The 15,326-nt window shown below is 49.5% G+C and overlaps 1 long non-coding RNA gene across 1 annotated transcript; it reads left to right on the top strand.

Moving 5' to 3' along the window:
- Positions 1–10,158: 10,158 nt before the first annotated feature.
- Positions 10,159–13,023, top strand: LOC134947958 (uncharacterized). The gene is made up of 4 exons (XR_010182882.1): positions 10,159–10,371; positions 11,900–11,981; positions 12,670–12,768; positions 12,863–13,023. It is a non-coding gene; the product is annotated as an uncharacterized LOC134947958 (long non-coding RNA).
- Positions 13,024–15,326: the final 2,303 nt, after the last annotated feature.

Below are 15,326 nucleotides of genomic sequence, written 5' to 3'. Positions count from 1 at the left end.
GACTTGTTCTTTAAGATCCTCTATTTCTTTAAAGTTAGCTCCAATTCTATTTTCGTTCACCGAGATTCTGCGGGTCATCGACCCAAGTTCAGATTTCAAGTCTGATACTGCGGTCATAAATTTATCAGCCTGTGCTTGTAGTAAAGGTTCTACGGTTTCTTTAATCGCTTTCACTATTTCCGAATAGGAAGGTGGAGCGGGGGGAGCTTTTGGGGCCATGGTAGGTGGTGTTTCAACCGCGATGTCTAGGCAGACAGGGTGGGAGGTTAGTGGTGGAGAGGTGGTGCTTGGTTCTCCGCGTTTACTACCACTTCTATATCGTTGGGGTTTTGGTGTAGAGGAACTTAAGAACTTGTCCATAGTAAAAATTACGAGCTCATGAAGGTCGGACAGATGACATAATTTGCCGTTGGTCAGAAAGGTGGGGATAGGTCTACATCACAGTTACGGGTGATGCGGTTTCACATATCGCCGCGATATGTATCCAATTATGGGAAGCTGAGAGTGGGTGTAGTTCTCCAAGTCGTCGGAGGGATGGAATTGTGTTTACCAGGTATAAAATTGTTATCACCACTATATGGGAGAGTAGACAGTGAGACTTAGAGAGCGTGGATATAATATCTGTAATTTCAATTACAACGGCAATCCGGCCCGCGGCATCACCGTATAAACACGCCAACTGAGAGCTGATTAGTAGGTATGAAGATAGTCTCACTCACCTCCCACACACGTGGCGACGGGGAGGGGGGGTAAATAGGAGTTGTAATTCACTTTGTGGCAGCAGACTGGAGAAATAGTGACCGTTTCAGTAATCAACCATGGTGGCAATGAGGGTAGTCAGCTTCACTATGATGGGATCCAGGGAACAGCTAACCGGATGTCAAATTATAAGCGGTAAAGGGTATGGGGAGGGGGAGGTGGTGCCCCTATAGTTGTAATATTAGACAGAGCTTCCCCAGCATGAGTATTTCAGCTGCAGTCTTCCTCACCCTCACAGCCCCCCTCCTGTCTCTCCTGACTCTCCCTATTACAGTAGGAGCTATTTCCAGGGGGAGAGGGGTGCAGGGAAGGTACCTCAGTGTCTGTTGTTTTCCACTGCTGGCAGAGGGAGCGTTGCGCTGCCGCAGCACCGGAAGTGCGGGTCCGCGGCTTTCCTCCGTCCACGAGCGCCGGGTCTCAAGCCCGTTATACAGGGCACCGGTGTCTGCTTTGGGGGGGTCCCAGGCACTCCCCAGGTGGTTGCAGGGTCAGCTTGTGTGGTCCGGCGTCCGCGGTCAACTTCGGCGTCGCGCGCCCTTTGGAGCTTCTCGGCGGGTCAGCTGTAGAAATTTAGTCCGCGGCTCCGGCGTCTAGTGCAGGCCACAACCTGCAGAGACCGTGAAAACGATCTCCCGGCTCCGCGACTCGGCACCTAGACACCCCAAGCCACAAGGTGGGTTATGAGGGCAGTATGGGGGTAATTTATGTATAAATAGCTGGCTTATTTTATAAAATGAGCAGGAGCTCTGGATTTTTGCTGCCAGTCTCCTCTCCAGTCAGGCCACGCCCCCCATCCCCTGTCATCTTTGAAATATTTCATGATTGATCATGTTCCAGCATCTTTACGTGGGGGGAATAGATCCAAAAATCTGTTAATTAAAGAATCCCAATGGATCATGCGATTGGGCACTATCTACCCAATGGGGCTTAATGAGAAGATCAATTGGAATACCCTATAAGTTCTGAGAATGCAGTATGGCTTGATAAGTTATTTGTCTTTATCATTATTCATTATTCAATGTTCTTGCAGCAGGTTCTCTCATATATGGTGTTTTTTCTGTTTATGTGAATTAATGTGTTGTTATTAACAGTTTGGTAATTGTCACCAATAGTGCATGTCATTATTTGTAGTGCATGTCATTATTCACATTGTCTGTCATGTTTTGTCTCTCCCTGCCCCTCTTCTCGTAGATCGCGGGCGCTGGAGCATGCGCACTTAGGGCGGCTGTGAGGAACAGGAAGTCCAGTCAGGTGGAACGCAAGCCAGCGTCTGCATGGTAACGGTGCCTGTCTTCACAGGAAGTCCGTCACAGTCGTTTGCCGGCGCAAGCGTTTCTGATGAGCGGACGTGGACAGGTGAGTTACAATAAGGTATTTAAATGTGTGTTTGTGTCTGTTTTAATTGTTATTGTCTTGTGATCCTGACGAAGGGGCTGTGTCCCCGAAAACGTTTACGTTCGATCTAACTTCAATATACCTTTTGCATATATGACAGTCCCTGAGTGCCGTTTATTTTGGATATTTATGGAAGTTTTGTGAACTGGACACCGGGGCATTTATTCTCCATTATGTGAGTGCCGGCTGAGTTGGAGTTTTATATATATATATATATAGACACACACACACACACACACACACACACACACACACACACACACACACACACACACACACACACACACACACACACACACACACACACACACACACACACACACACACACACACACACACACACACACACACACACACACACACATATATATTTATTCCTATAGGCAGTTATACACAAGTTCCCGGTGCCAGATACATAAATGCCCCATGACCCAGTTATACATATGTCCCCAGTGCCAGATAAACATATATGCCCCCAGAGACAGATATACATATGTCCCCTCAGCGTCAGGAACACATAGGACGCTGGCTGGCTGGCCGGGCGGGCGCGCGGGCAAGCAGGAGCGGGCGGCCCCAGCATTTTCAGTCTCTCCCCTGCGACGTCCGCGTCCTGCCCCAGCAAAGCTTGCGCATATGTAATGAGCGGCTTGACATCATGACGCTCAGCCGCTCATTACATATGCGTGATCAGAGCATACGGGAGGAGCAGCAGCAGCACTGACTGTCACTGTCAATGACAGTGACAGTCAATCAATTGCGGTCCGCGGTTGAAGCGCCCTTTATGTGCGGCGCCTATCTCAGCCGCGTACTGTGGCAGCAGTCACCTCTCTCATGTTTGAAAGGAGCGAGCTGCCCCCTTGCCCCCCCCATTGCGACGCCTCTGCATGCGCACCCTCGTGTCAGGGACAGAGGGGTCATCTGTGATATGCAAAACATCTTTTATTGCAATAATCATATAATGAATACTTTTGGCCACCCTTGGGTGTAACCTCGCATCATCGTAGTCGACACTGGAGTCAGAATCCGTGTCGGTATCAGTGTCTGCTATTTGGGATAGGGGACGTTTTTGAGACCCAGAAGGGCCCTGTGACCCAGTCGAAGCCGTGGATTGACTCCCTGCTTTTCCCTGGACTCTGCTTTGTCCATTCTCTTATGTAATAAGGTCACATTTGTATTTAAAACATTCCACATGTCCAACCAATCATGAGTCGGCGTTGCCGACGGAGACACCACAATCATCTGCTCCACCTCCTCCTTAGATGAGCCTTCCGCATCAGACATGCCGACACACTCGTACCGACACCCCCACACACACAGGGATATAGTTATAAGGAGACAGTTCCCCAATAAGGCCCTTTGGAGAGACAGAGAGAGAGTATGCCAGCACACACCCAGCGCCACTTGGCACTGGAAACAAATTCCCAGATAATATAGCGCTTTTATATATATAATTAACTGTGTAATACACTCACTGCGCCTTACAAGTGCCCCCCCCCCCTCTTTTCAGCCCTGTTTTACCGTGTTCAGCAGGGGAGAGACCAGGGAGACAGCCTCTCTGCAGTTCTCTGTGGAGAAAATGGCGCTGGTTAGTGCTGAGGGATCAAGCTCCGCCCCCTCCAGCGGCGGGCTTTGGTCCCGCTCAAATGTATAAAACTGGCGGGGGATTTTTATAATTACTGCCTCCGCAGCTTATATACTTATAAATGCCAGACTTAGAGGTTATTGCTGCCCAGGGCGCCCCCCCCTACGCCCTGCACCCATCAGTGCCTGCTAGTGTGTGTTGAATGTGGGAGCAATGGCGCGCAGCGTTACCGCTGCGCGCTTACCTCAGGGAATATCTGAAGTCTTCTGCCGCCTAAGAAGTCTTCTTTCTTCTTATACTCACCCGGCTTCTATCTTCCGGCTCTGTGAGGAGGACGGCGGCGCGGCTCTGGGACGAACGGCGAGGGGAGACCTGCGTTCAGACTCCCTCTGGAACTAATGGTGTCCAGTAGCCTAAGAAGCAGAGCCTATCATTTAAGTAGGTCTGCTTCTCTCTCCTCAGTCCCACGATGCAGGGAGCCTGTTGCCAGCAGTGCTCCCTGAAAATAAAAAACCTAACAAAAGTCTTTTTATCAGAGAAACTCAGGAGAGCTCCCCTGTAATGCACCCAGTCTCCTCTGGGCACAGGATCTAACTGAGGTCTGGAGGAGGGGCATAGAGGGAGGAGCCAGTGCACACCCATTCTAAAGTTCTTTATAGTGCCCATGTCTCCTGCGGAGCCCGTCTATACCCCATGGTCCTTACGGAGTCCCCAGCATCCTCTAGGACGTAAGAGAAAATTATAATAGAAAATTCTGCCCAGACACCCACGTCAATAGATGATGCAGGTGGCGCTAGTGTCACTGATGAGCTGCAGCCACCTCCCCCTTCCCCTGGTCCTGACAGCTCCATGGTCCTCCATGAGGCCAGTCATTCCCTCCTCAGGTTCCAGCAGCTCCCTTTCCCGGCACTGCGTATGCCATGTCATGCTATCACTGCCGCTGAAGTGAAGAGCCACAAAGAGAAGCAGGCTCTTTGCATGGTGAAGACAAGGTGAGAGGAGGCTGGAGGGACACAGAGAGGTGGGGAAGCTGCTGGAGGGACACAGGGCATGGAGCTGCTGGAGTGCCAGAGGCATTATGTGTAAGAGGCACTACTACTGTGGGAATGGTGCATAAGGGGCGCTCCTGTGGGCATTGTGTATAATGGGCACAGTGTGTATAAGCAGTACCACTATGCAGCATAACGTGAATAAAGGGCACTACTGAGGTGACATAACTTGAATACGGGTCATTACTGTGTGTTGTAATATGAATAAGGGGCCCTAATGCAGTGTAATGGGAATAAGGTTGTGCTACTCTGTGGCGTAATTTGAATTGGGGGTACTACTGCATGACCACGTCCCTTCCTCGTGAGACCACAGTCCCTTTATAAAGTATGGGAGGTAAGGCACAAATTTATAGTTTGCAGGGGGGGGGTGAAAACCCGAGCACTGTGCCTGGCTCCACCTAAAGGGGGTGGGGTCGGGGGTAGGTGGTGAGCAAAAAATGAGTTCCTCCACCTCTCCAGGACCACTTTCAGCTCTGTGGTGTAGTATACCAGATGATAATGATGTCTGTCAGAGAGAGGAGAGGAGCAGGAGTGGCTGCGGCCTGACAGACTGCGCTGCACAATTATTACTAGATAACGTTATGTGTAATGTCCCTCAGAGTTGCAGATATCATTACCTGTATGAGTACCACAATGACACTATTTCTTTTCATAAAAGACCAGTGACAAGAAACACACATCTCCCTCAGTCACATAACCGTGGCCCAATCAGACACTGAGGTAGCCAGAATTCTGAGGGATGGACATCGGAAGCCTACAATTAGGCATCAAAAGAATTTGATGGAAAAAAACGACTCCTATGATATGCGCAAACCTGTCCATCGTGGCTAGCGCTGGCGAGTGAGTGACGGGCCGGCAGTGACACAAGTGTCTATGGGGGGTAATTCAGACCTGATCGCAGCAACAAATTTGTTAGCAGTTGGGCAAAACCATGTGCACTGCAGGGGAGGCAGATGTAACATGTGCAGAGAGAGTAGGGTAAATACTGGCTGCTTTATTATTACACTGCAATTTAGATTTCAGTTTGAACACACCCCACCCAAATCTAACTCTCTCTGCACGTTATATCTGCCCCACCTGCAGTGCACATGAGGGGTCATTCCGACTTGATAGCACACTAGGATTTTTCGCTGCGGTGCGTTCAGGTCAAAATTTGGCAAAACTGCACATGCGTATGCACCGCAATGCGCAGGCACGTAGCCCGGGTACAAAGCGGATCGTTGCTGAGCGATGGATTTAACGAAGATTCCATTCGCACAGCCGATCGCAAGGAGATTGACAGGAAGAAGGCGTTTGTGGGTGTCAACTGACCGTTTTCTGGGAGTGGTTGGGAATACGCAGGCGTGTCCAAGCGTTTGCAGGGCGGATGTCTGACGACAATTCCGGGACCGGACAGGCTGAAGTGATCGCAGCGGCTGAGTAATTTCTGGGCTACTCAGAAACTGCACAAACTGTTTTTGTCCCACTCGGCTGCAAAAGGATTCGCACACTTGCAAAGCAAAAATACACTCCCCCATAGGCGGCGACTATCTGATCGCAGCGCTGCAAAAAGTAGCTAGCGAGCGATCAACTCGGAATGACCACCATGGTTTTGCCCAACTGCTAACAAATGTGCTGCTGTGATCAACTCTGAATTAGGCCCTATATGTTCTGCTGTTAAAGCACTGACTGATCTGAACAATCCGACTGAGGCACTCATTGGTAGGGATGGCCATCGACCATCAATGATTCCAAATCATACTGGGAGTACCTGCAGTGTGTGTGTGTGTGTGTGTGTGTGTGTGTGTGTGTGTGTGTGTGTGTGTGTGTGTGTGTGTGTGTGTGTGTGTGTGTGTGTGTATATATATACTGCACCATCGCTGGGAGTACCTGCATTGTGTGTGTGTGTGTGTGTGTGTGTGTGTGTGTGTGTATACTGCTCCATCACTAGGAGTACCTGCATTGTCTGTGTATATATACTGCTCTATCACTAGGAGTACCTGCATTGCGTGTGTACATATACTGCACCATCACTAGGAGTACCTGCATTGTGTGTGTGTGTGTGTGTGTGTGTGTGTGTGTGTACTGCACCATCACTAGGAGTACCTGCATTGTGTGTGTGTGTGTGTGTGTGTGTGTGTGTGTGTGTGTGTGTGTGTACTGCTCCATCACTAGGAGTACCTGCATTGTGTGTGTATATATACTGCTCCATCACTAGGTGTACCTGCATTGTGTGTGTGTGTGTGTGTGTGTGTGTGTGTGTGTGTGTGTGTATATATACTGCACCATCACTAGGAGTATCTGCAGTGTGTGTGTGTGTGTGTGTGTGTGTGTGTGTGTGTGTGTGTGTGTGTGTGTGTATATATACTGCACCATCACTGGGAGTACCTGCATTTTGTGTGTGTGTGTGTGTGTGTGTGTGTGTACTGCTCCATCACTAGGAGTACCTGCATTGTCTGTGTATATATACTGCTCCATCACTAGGAGTACCTGCATTGTGTGTGTGTGTGTGTGTGTGTGTGTGTGTGTGTGTGTGTGTGTGTACCGCACCATCACTGGGAGTACCTGCACTGTGTGTGTGTGTATACTGCACCATCACTGGGAGTACCTGCATTGTGTGTGTGTGTGTGTGTGTGTGTGTGTGTGTGTGTGTGTATACTGCACCATCACTGGGAGTACCTGCATTGTGTGTGTGTGTGTGTGTGTGTGTGTGTGTGTGTGTACTGTGCCATCACTAGGAGTACCTGCATTGTCTGTGTATATATACTGCTACATCACTAGGAGTACCTGCATTGCGTGTGTACATATACTGCACCATAACTAGGAGTACCTGCATTGTGTGTGTGTGTGTACTGCTCCTTCACTAGGAGTACCTGCATTGCGTGTGTACATATACTGCACCATAACTAGGAGAACCTGCATTGTGTGTGTGTGTGTGTGTGTGTGTGTGTGTGTGTGTTTGTACTGCTCCTTCACTAGGAGTACCTGCATTGTGTGTGTATATATACTGCACCATCACTAGGAGTACCTGCATTGTGTGTGTGTATATATACTGCTCCATCACAGGGAGTACCTGCATTGCATGTGTATATATACTGCTCCATCACTGGGAGTACCTGCATTGTGTGTGTGTATACTGCTCCGTCACTAGGAGTACCTGCATTGCGTGTGTACATATACTGCACCATCACTAGGAGTACCTGCATTGTGTGTGTGTGTGTGTGTGTGTGTGTGTGTATACTGCTCCTTCACTAGGAGTACCTGCATTGTGTGTGTATATATACTACTCCATCACTAGGAGTACCTGCATTGTGTGTGTGTGTGTATATATATACTGCTCCATCACAAGGAGTACCTGCATTGCATGTGTATATATACTGCTCCATCACTGGGAGTACCTGCATTGTGTGTGTATATATACTACTCCATCACTAGGAGTACCTGCATTGTGTGTGTATATATATATACTGCTCCATCACAGGGAGTACCTGCATTGTAAGTGTACATATATTGCTCCATCACAAGGAGTACCTGCATTGCATGTGTATATGTGATAGCCGGGCAGCGGCAGGTCCATCAGTGATTTTAAAAGCATTGTCACGCCAGGCCATCTGTATCACATAAGCAGTTTATTCACAGTTCAGACAGAGTTATCACGACAATAACATTTAACTCCTTGTTCTTCTCTCCAGCACAATATTCATATGGGTTACATCAGGTAACATCTCCTTTTATTTGCTTCACTGGCAATAACAGGTTTACAGTGATTGGACAGCATTACAGTACAGTACATATCAGCGCAGTCTCTGGGAATCAGTAGTGCGGCATCCGCAAACTGAGATTCATTTCAGTGTGCTCTCCCCCATTCGCTAGGGGCTCTATCTAAACGGGATCTCTCATGGACACGTCACTGGGGGCCTTCCGCCAAACGTGGTTTCCTACCACTCACCCTGCTCGTCCTCTCCCGCAGACTCACACCTCCCGTCCTGCTTCTTGGGTACCCCTGAAGGTGAGGATCCCCTTTATTTCTTCCACTGATTGTTCATGCTGTAGCTGCTCTCACACTGCAAATCTGGATATCTCTTGCTCTTCCTAGCAGTACCTACATGCTGTTCCATAATGCCAGGGACTGTGGAGTACCATGCTTGTTCCACAGTCCCCAGACTGCGTTTCTCCTGGACACTAGCCTGTGCCCTGCATCTCAGTCCTCAGCTCACACTGAATTCTAGCCTGTGCTTTGTTCCTTGTCATAAAAACCCCCTACACTTCCTGTTGTAACCTCTTACATGTCACAGGGTCTGGACAAACTGGTTTTGGGGCCATAAACTCCCCCACTCACTGATAAGAATTAAATGGCTTTTGGAACTTTCCAATATCTGCTAACATTCCAGTATGCCACATATATATACTGCTCTATTACTGCTGGATTGCGGGGGTACATTTTGGGTCCCATGTTCTGGCCTTGCTCCTCCCACTGGTGAGGTCAGAGGTCCTTTAGCCAACTTGGTTTTAGTCATGGGGCATATTTACTAAGGTAGATGCTAGAATCAAGTGGGCTAAGGGACCTTTTCCGTAAGGGGGAGGAGTTACGACGCAAGGGGGAGGAGCTAGGCCAGCGGGATAGTTCCTTTACTATCCACGCCACCAACTATTACCTTTAGTAATTAGGTGGTGAGCGAAGCGGAGCGAGCCACCGTGCCCGAAGCGTGGCGAGCGGAGCGAGCCTGCGAGGGTACTTTTCGGGTACCCTGTTCGCCCGTAGCTCCTCCCCCTGGTGACGTAGCTCCTCCCCTCAATACGTCACAAGGTCCCTTCAGCCACTCCGATATAGAACCAACCCTCATACTTGCCTACTTGACCCTCTCCATGAGGGAGAAAATGCTCTGTTCCTGGACTTTCCTGGTAATGTATGATTGCCATCACCTGTGGTGAAACACCTTTCTTATCAATTACCTAGCTCACCACAGGTGATGGCAATCATACATTACCAGGTAAGTCCAGGAACAGAGCATTTTCTCCCTCATGGAGAGGGTCAGGTAGGCAAGTATGATCTAGCTGCTTCTAGAAGATTAGAATTAGAATCTGCTTGTAAAAAGTAACAACCTCACACCTTAGTAAATATACCCCCATAGAGTCCGCTGCTCTGTTGTACCCAGGGCAGGGGGGTGTACTCCTCTGCTTCCTCTCCTCTCTCCCCCCCGATTATTGAAGCGCCATACACAGCACACTATCCCACGTGATACAGCAGTGTAAGTAACCACTGTGGTCTCTGCAGCATGACACCCATCCACAGCGCCGCCATATTGGGGCTGGCAGGGCAGGCTGTCCATCCCCCCTCTCACGTCGTGACGTCAGACGCCGGCGATTGGGTATAAAAGCCGCCTCCCGCCGTCCCTTCGGTCTCTCTCTCGCTCTCTGTACCCCGGCTCGCAGCATCCAGTGTCATCCTCTCCAGGAGGCCTCTGTTTGGTGGATGTCCGCTGTGGCGGTGCTGGTGACCCTCCGGGGCGGCTCCTGCGGGAGCAGTGCCCTAGTAACAACCTCTGTGAGCCGCCCTGTAGCGCCCGGCGGATAATCCGGTCCCACGCGCGGGTGTGGAATGTGCAGGTGAGTCACGTGCGGTGTGTGTGGGTGATGTGTATAGTGCGTGTATATAGCCTACAGCCTCACTGTAGGTGCATGTGTACTGCATACCCTCTGTGCTGATGTGGGGTGTGTATGATGCCTGTATACTGTATGTGTTGTATAATGCTGCATACCCTCTGTGCTGCTGTGGGGTGTATGATGTCTGTATACTGCATGTGTTGTGTAATGCTGCATACCCTCTGTGCTGCTGTGGATGTACTCTGGGGTGTGTATAATGCGTCTGTGTACTGCTGCATACCCTCTGTGCTGGTGTGGATGTACTGTGGGGTGTGGATGGCTGTGTAGTGTAGTGTAATGCTGCATACCCTATGTGCTGTATTGGGGTTGTGGAGTGAGTGGACTGGGGGTAGGTGGGTGTATTGGGGTTGTGGAGTGAGTGGACTGGGGGTAGGTGGGTGTATTGGGGTTGTGGAGTGAGTGGACTGGGGGTAGGTGGGTGTATTGGGGTTGTGGAGTGAGTGGACTGGGGGTAGGTGGGTGTATTGGGGTTGTGGAGTGAGTGGACTGGGGGTAGGTGGGTGTATTGGGGTTGTGGAGTGAGTGGACTGGGGGTAGGTGGGTGTATTGGGGTTGTGGAGTGAGTGGACTGGGGGTAGGTGGGTGTATTGGGGTTGTGGAGTGAGTGGACTGGGGGTAGGTGGGTGTATTGGGGTTGTGGAGTGAGTGGACTGGGGGTAGGTGGGTGTATTGGGGTTGTGGAGTGAGTGGACTGGGGGTAGGTGGGTGTATTGGGGTTGTGGAGTGAGTGGACTGGGGGTAGGTGGGTGTATTGGGGCTGTGGAGTGAGTGGACTGGGGGTAGGTGGGTGTATTGGGGCTGTGGAGTGAGTGGACTGGGGGTAGGTGGGTGTATTGGGGCTGTGGACTGGGGGTAGGTGGGTGTATTGGGGCTGTGGACTGGGGGTAGGTGGGTGTATTGGGGCTGTGGACTGGGGGTAGGTGGGTGTATTGGGGCTGTGGACTGGGGGTAGGTGGGTGTATTGGGGCTGTGGAGTGAGTGGACTGGGGGTAGGTGGGTGTATTGGGGCTGTGGACTGGGGGTAGGTGGGTGTATTGGGGCTGTGGACTGGGGGTAGGTGGGTGTATTGGGGCTGGGGGTAGGGGGGTGTATTGGGGCTGTGGACTGGGGGTAGGGGGGTGTATTGGGGCTGTGGACTGGGGGTAGGTGGGTGTATTGGGGCTGTGGAGTGAGTGGACTGGGGGTAGGTCTCTGGATGCTCAACACAGTCACTAGCTGGGTGTGGGGTGTTCCGGCATTTCTTGGGAGTAGAAGTCCCCTTGACTCGGTCTTTGTCCCTATGATTAGACATCACTTCTGAGTGTCTCTCGGAGACTGTCTCAATAAGCTGACACCCCTGCAATTATGATGGGACTGAAGAACCGAGTCCTTATTTCCCCCGGGTGTAGCATGGGCTGCGCCTGTGTCCGTTGTGTCCCGCTTACATGCTCCTCAAACATCTCTTGTTCACTTGTTCCCTTTGTATTCCCAGACCGAGGCCGTGGGATCCGAAGGAGGGTTCAGAATATGGAGTCTGCATCTGTGCAGCCACAGGACCATGTGTCAGTGTTGGGGTGAGTGTCTCCTGCCTCAGATGGTGGTGGGGGTATTAAGTGGATCTCTGCAATGATGTGATATCTGATTGCCATCTGATGCTCCATGCTGAATCTCAGAGGCTGTTACTGAGCAAAGATGCACATTAGCTACAGCTGGTGGCGTTCTGGTGGGGGTGGAACATGACCCCTTACTCACTGTCCTTGTGGTTCGTAGCAAACGCCACTGTCTTGGACATTGGACAGCTGCTGCTCCTGTTAACATGCCCCCTCCCCACAGAACCACCTCTTATAGCCTGCTCTCCTGTAACGGAAAGGGGGCTCTCTGTGGGGTCACTGGTGGTGGGGGTGCTTCATAGACAACGCATTGCTTTCCTGACTACTTTGGCTTTGTATGGCATAAGCACACGTTTGGGGCTATTATCGGGGATTAACTTTCTCTGGTGTCTAACCAGTTTCTCAAACCTGGTCTCTATGGCACCCTAACAGTGCATGTTTTCCAGATTATCTAGCCGGAGCACAGGTGTTAATGATCGTGGTACAACTATTTCCTAGGATACCTTAAAAACCTGTGCCATGTTCCCCAGTTCTGAGTCTTCTGGATTCTATGTAACTGGCTGTTTATAGTCCTTTTTTTGCGTCTTTCATGTCAAAATATACTTGTGCGGATGCTTTATTTGTAATTACAACTTTAGTTGTTTTTATTTAGTGTTTGGAAGAGATGACGACATGCATTAACTGAAGCCGGAAATGATGGTACTGGAAGTGTGTTGGAGTACCCACAATGCATATGGCGGCTGATCAGCAGGTAATTGGCTGCAGGTGGCTGTGTACAGTTTGTCTATGGCTGGTGTGGGCCCCAGTGCCTCATATCCTGTATTAACTGTTTCTCCCCATTTCAGACTCCTCGGCATCCAGCTAATGTGTTCAGTCGGTGCAGTCATTCGTGTGACCCAGATGCTGCTGCTGGTCTCCAGGTGGAGTTCTTGGTTTGTCCAGCAGGTGGCAGTGTATAGATACAGCCTGCAACTTTTACCAAATAAAGCTTTATCAGAACACACAACCTGGTGCGTTATTGCAGTGCAGAGACTGTATTATGATGGGGTGTAAATCTGGTCCTGTGTCAATGCTCATCCGTGGTAACCTAGGTCACGGAATCTCTCCCATCTGTGCCCAAGCTGGATTGTTCCCTTCATGTCTGGGTACAGTACGGGGCTTAATGTATGTAAAGGGGCAGGATAAACTAGCAGCTGTCAAGGTTTATGTAATCCCAGTGTGAATTATTGTGCTGTAATGTCACCTACTGTGGGCATGTGCGCTCCTACATAACGCACAGTCTCATTGGAAAAGGCTTATCCTGGCGTTCTCGCTATAATTCTGTCTAGTAATCGCGTTATGTGGGCTAAATATAGGAAAATATTAGTGGCCCAAAGCCATTCAGTTAGGGCTCTGTCATGGTGCATGTAAAATAAAGCAAGTGTTTCACTAAGTAATACTTGAGGTAAATGTAGAGATGAGTGGGTTCGGTTTTACTCTGATTTACCCAAACCTCCTTATTGGCTCACGGACGTCACATGTTTTGGTTAGCCAATAAGAAAAATAAAGAAAAAAAAACTTGCAATAATTCTGGTGTAAAGAACTGAGTAAATCCAAACCCGCTCATCCCAAGATAAACGTGGAGTGCAAAAACATGTTTCCATGGTTATATTGTCAGTTTTCCCATCAATACAACACATCTACCTGTCCCACATCTAACACACTCCAGCGTATTGCTGCAATAATAATCCCAATCCATTTTATAGGCCAGGTATACACATGTATACTAGGAATTTGTTTTCAGTTTCCAGAGCATCAGCCAGGTATTCACATAGAAGGGGTTAAGGAGTATGACTTACAGTAATACTGTAAGCTACAATACAGGTTGAGTCTCCCTTATCCTAAATGCTTGGGACTAGGAAGTATTTTGGATATGGGATTTTTCTGTATTTTGGAATAATTGCATACCATAATGCAGGGGTGGGGAACCTTTTTTCTACCAAGGGCCATTTGAATATTTATAAAATCCTTCGGGGTCCATACAAAAATGATCAACTTAAAAATGAGCCTTTCCCCAGTAGTTATGCCCCCAGTAGATATAGCCCCAGTCAGTTGTTATGACACGCATACACGCGCGCACACACATATGCGCGCGCACACATATGCGCGCGCACACATATGCGCGCACACACATATGCGCGCACACACATATGCGCGCACACACATATGCGCGCACACACATATGCGCGCACACACATATGCGCGCACACACATATGCGCGCACACACATATGCGCGCACACACATATGCGCGCACACACATATGCGCGCACACACATATGCGCGCACACACATATGCGCGCACACACATGCGCGCACACACATATACACACACATATACACACACATATACACACACATATACACACACACATATATACACACACACATATATACACACACACATATACACACACACACATATACAGACACACACATATACACACACACACACACATATACAGACACACACATATACACATATATATACACACACATATACACATATATATACACACACATATATACACACACATATATATATACATACATACATACATACACACACACACACACATACATACATACATACATACATACATACATACATACACACACACACATATATATTAAAAGAAGAAAAAAAACACCACTATACTCACCAGCCCCGTTCCTGCTTCTGGACCGTTGCCCTGCACCTGGCCACTCGCTCCTCAGAACTATGGGTGAGAAGTCATGACATCTCTCCCATAACACCGCTCAGCAGCACACGCACACTGGCAGAGCCGGAACTCAGGAGTGAGCTCCTACCTCCGGCTGCTACTGGGGGTAAGAAGCCAGGCGCCCACTAGTAACAAAATGTCAGCGGGCGCCCGGCTAGGTGAGCCTGGCTGGGCCGGATCAAGTGGCTTTGCGGGCTGTATACGGCCCTTGGGCCTGAGGTTCCCCACCCCTGCCATAACACATCTGTCCCTGACACGAGAGTACACATGTTTAAGGGGAAGAATGCTGAGGTAAATTTCCCTCCTCTCATGAGGAAAAAGAGCGGGAATCTCCAGACAAGAGACGGCAGCTTCCCACAAGAGAATTGTCAGGCTGTATCCTTTCCCCACTAGGGCCAGGATGTGTTGAGACTCTTCCCCTTGGGTATCCTGCTTGCACTAGCTGTTCTCAGGGATCCTGCAGATAGTGTGCACATTCTAGTATACTACCCAGACCGGCTATTGTGTCGGCATGGGTTTATAGCGCTGTGGCAGCGTGGACAGGTATC

This window comes from Pseudophryne corroboree, chromosome 8 (assembly GCF_028390025.1).
Source record: "Pseudophryne corroboree isolate aPseCor3 chromosome 8, aPseCor3.hap2, whole genome shotgun sequence".
Lineage (NCBI taxonomy): Eukaryota > Metazoa > Chordata > Amphibia > Anura > Myobatrachidae > Pseudophryne > Pseudophryne corroboree.
The sequence above is the reverse complement of the archived record's forward strand: the minus strand, read 5'-3'. Positions and strand labels throughout refer to the sequence as shown.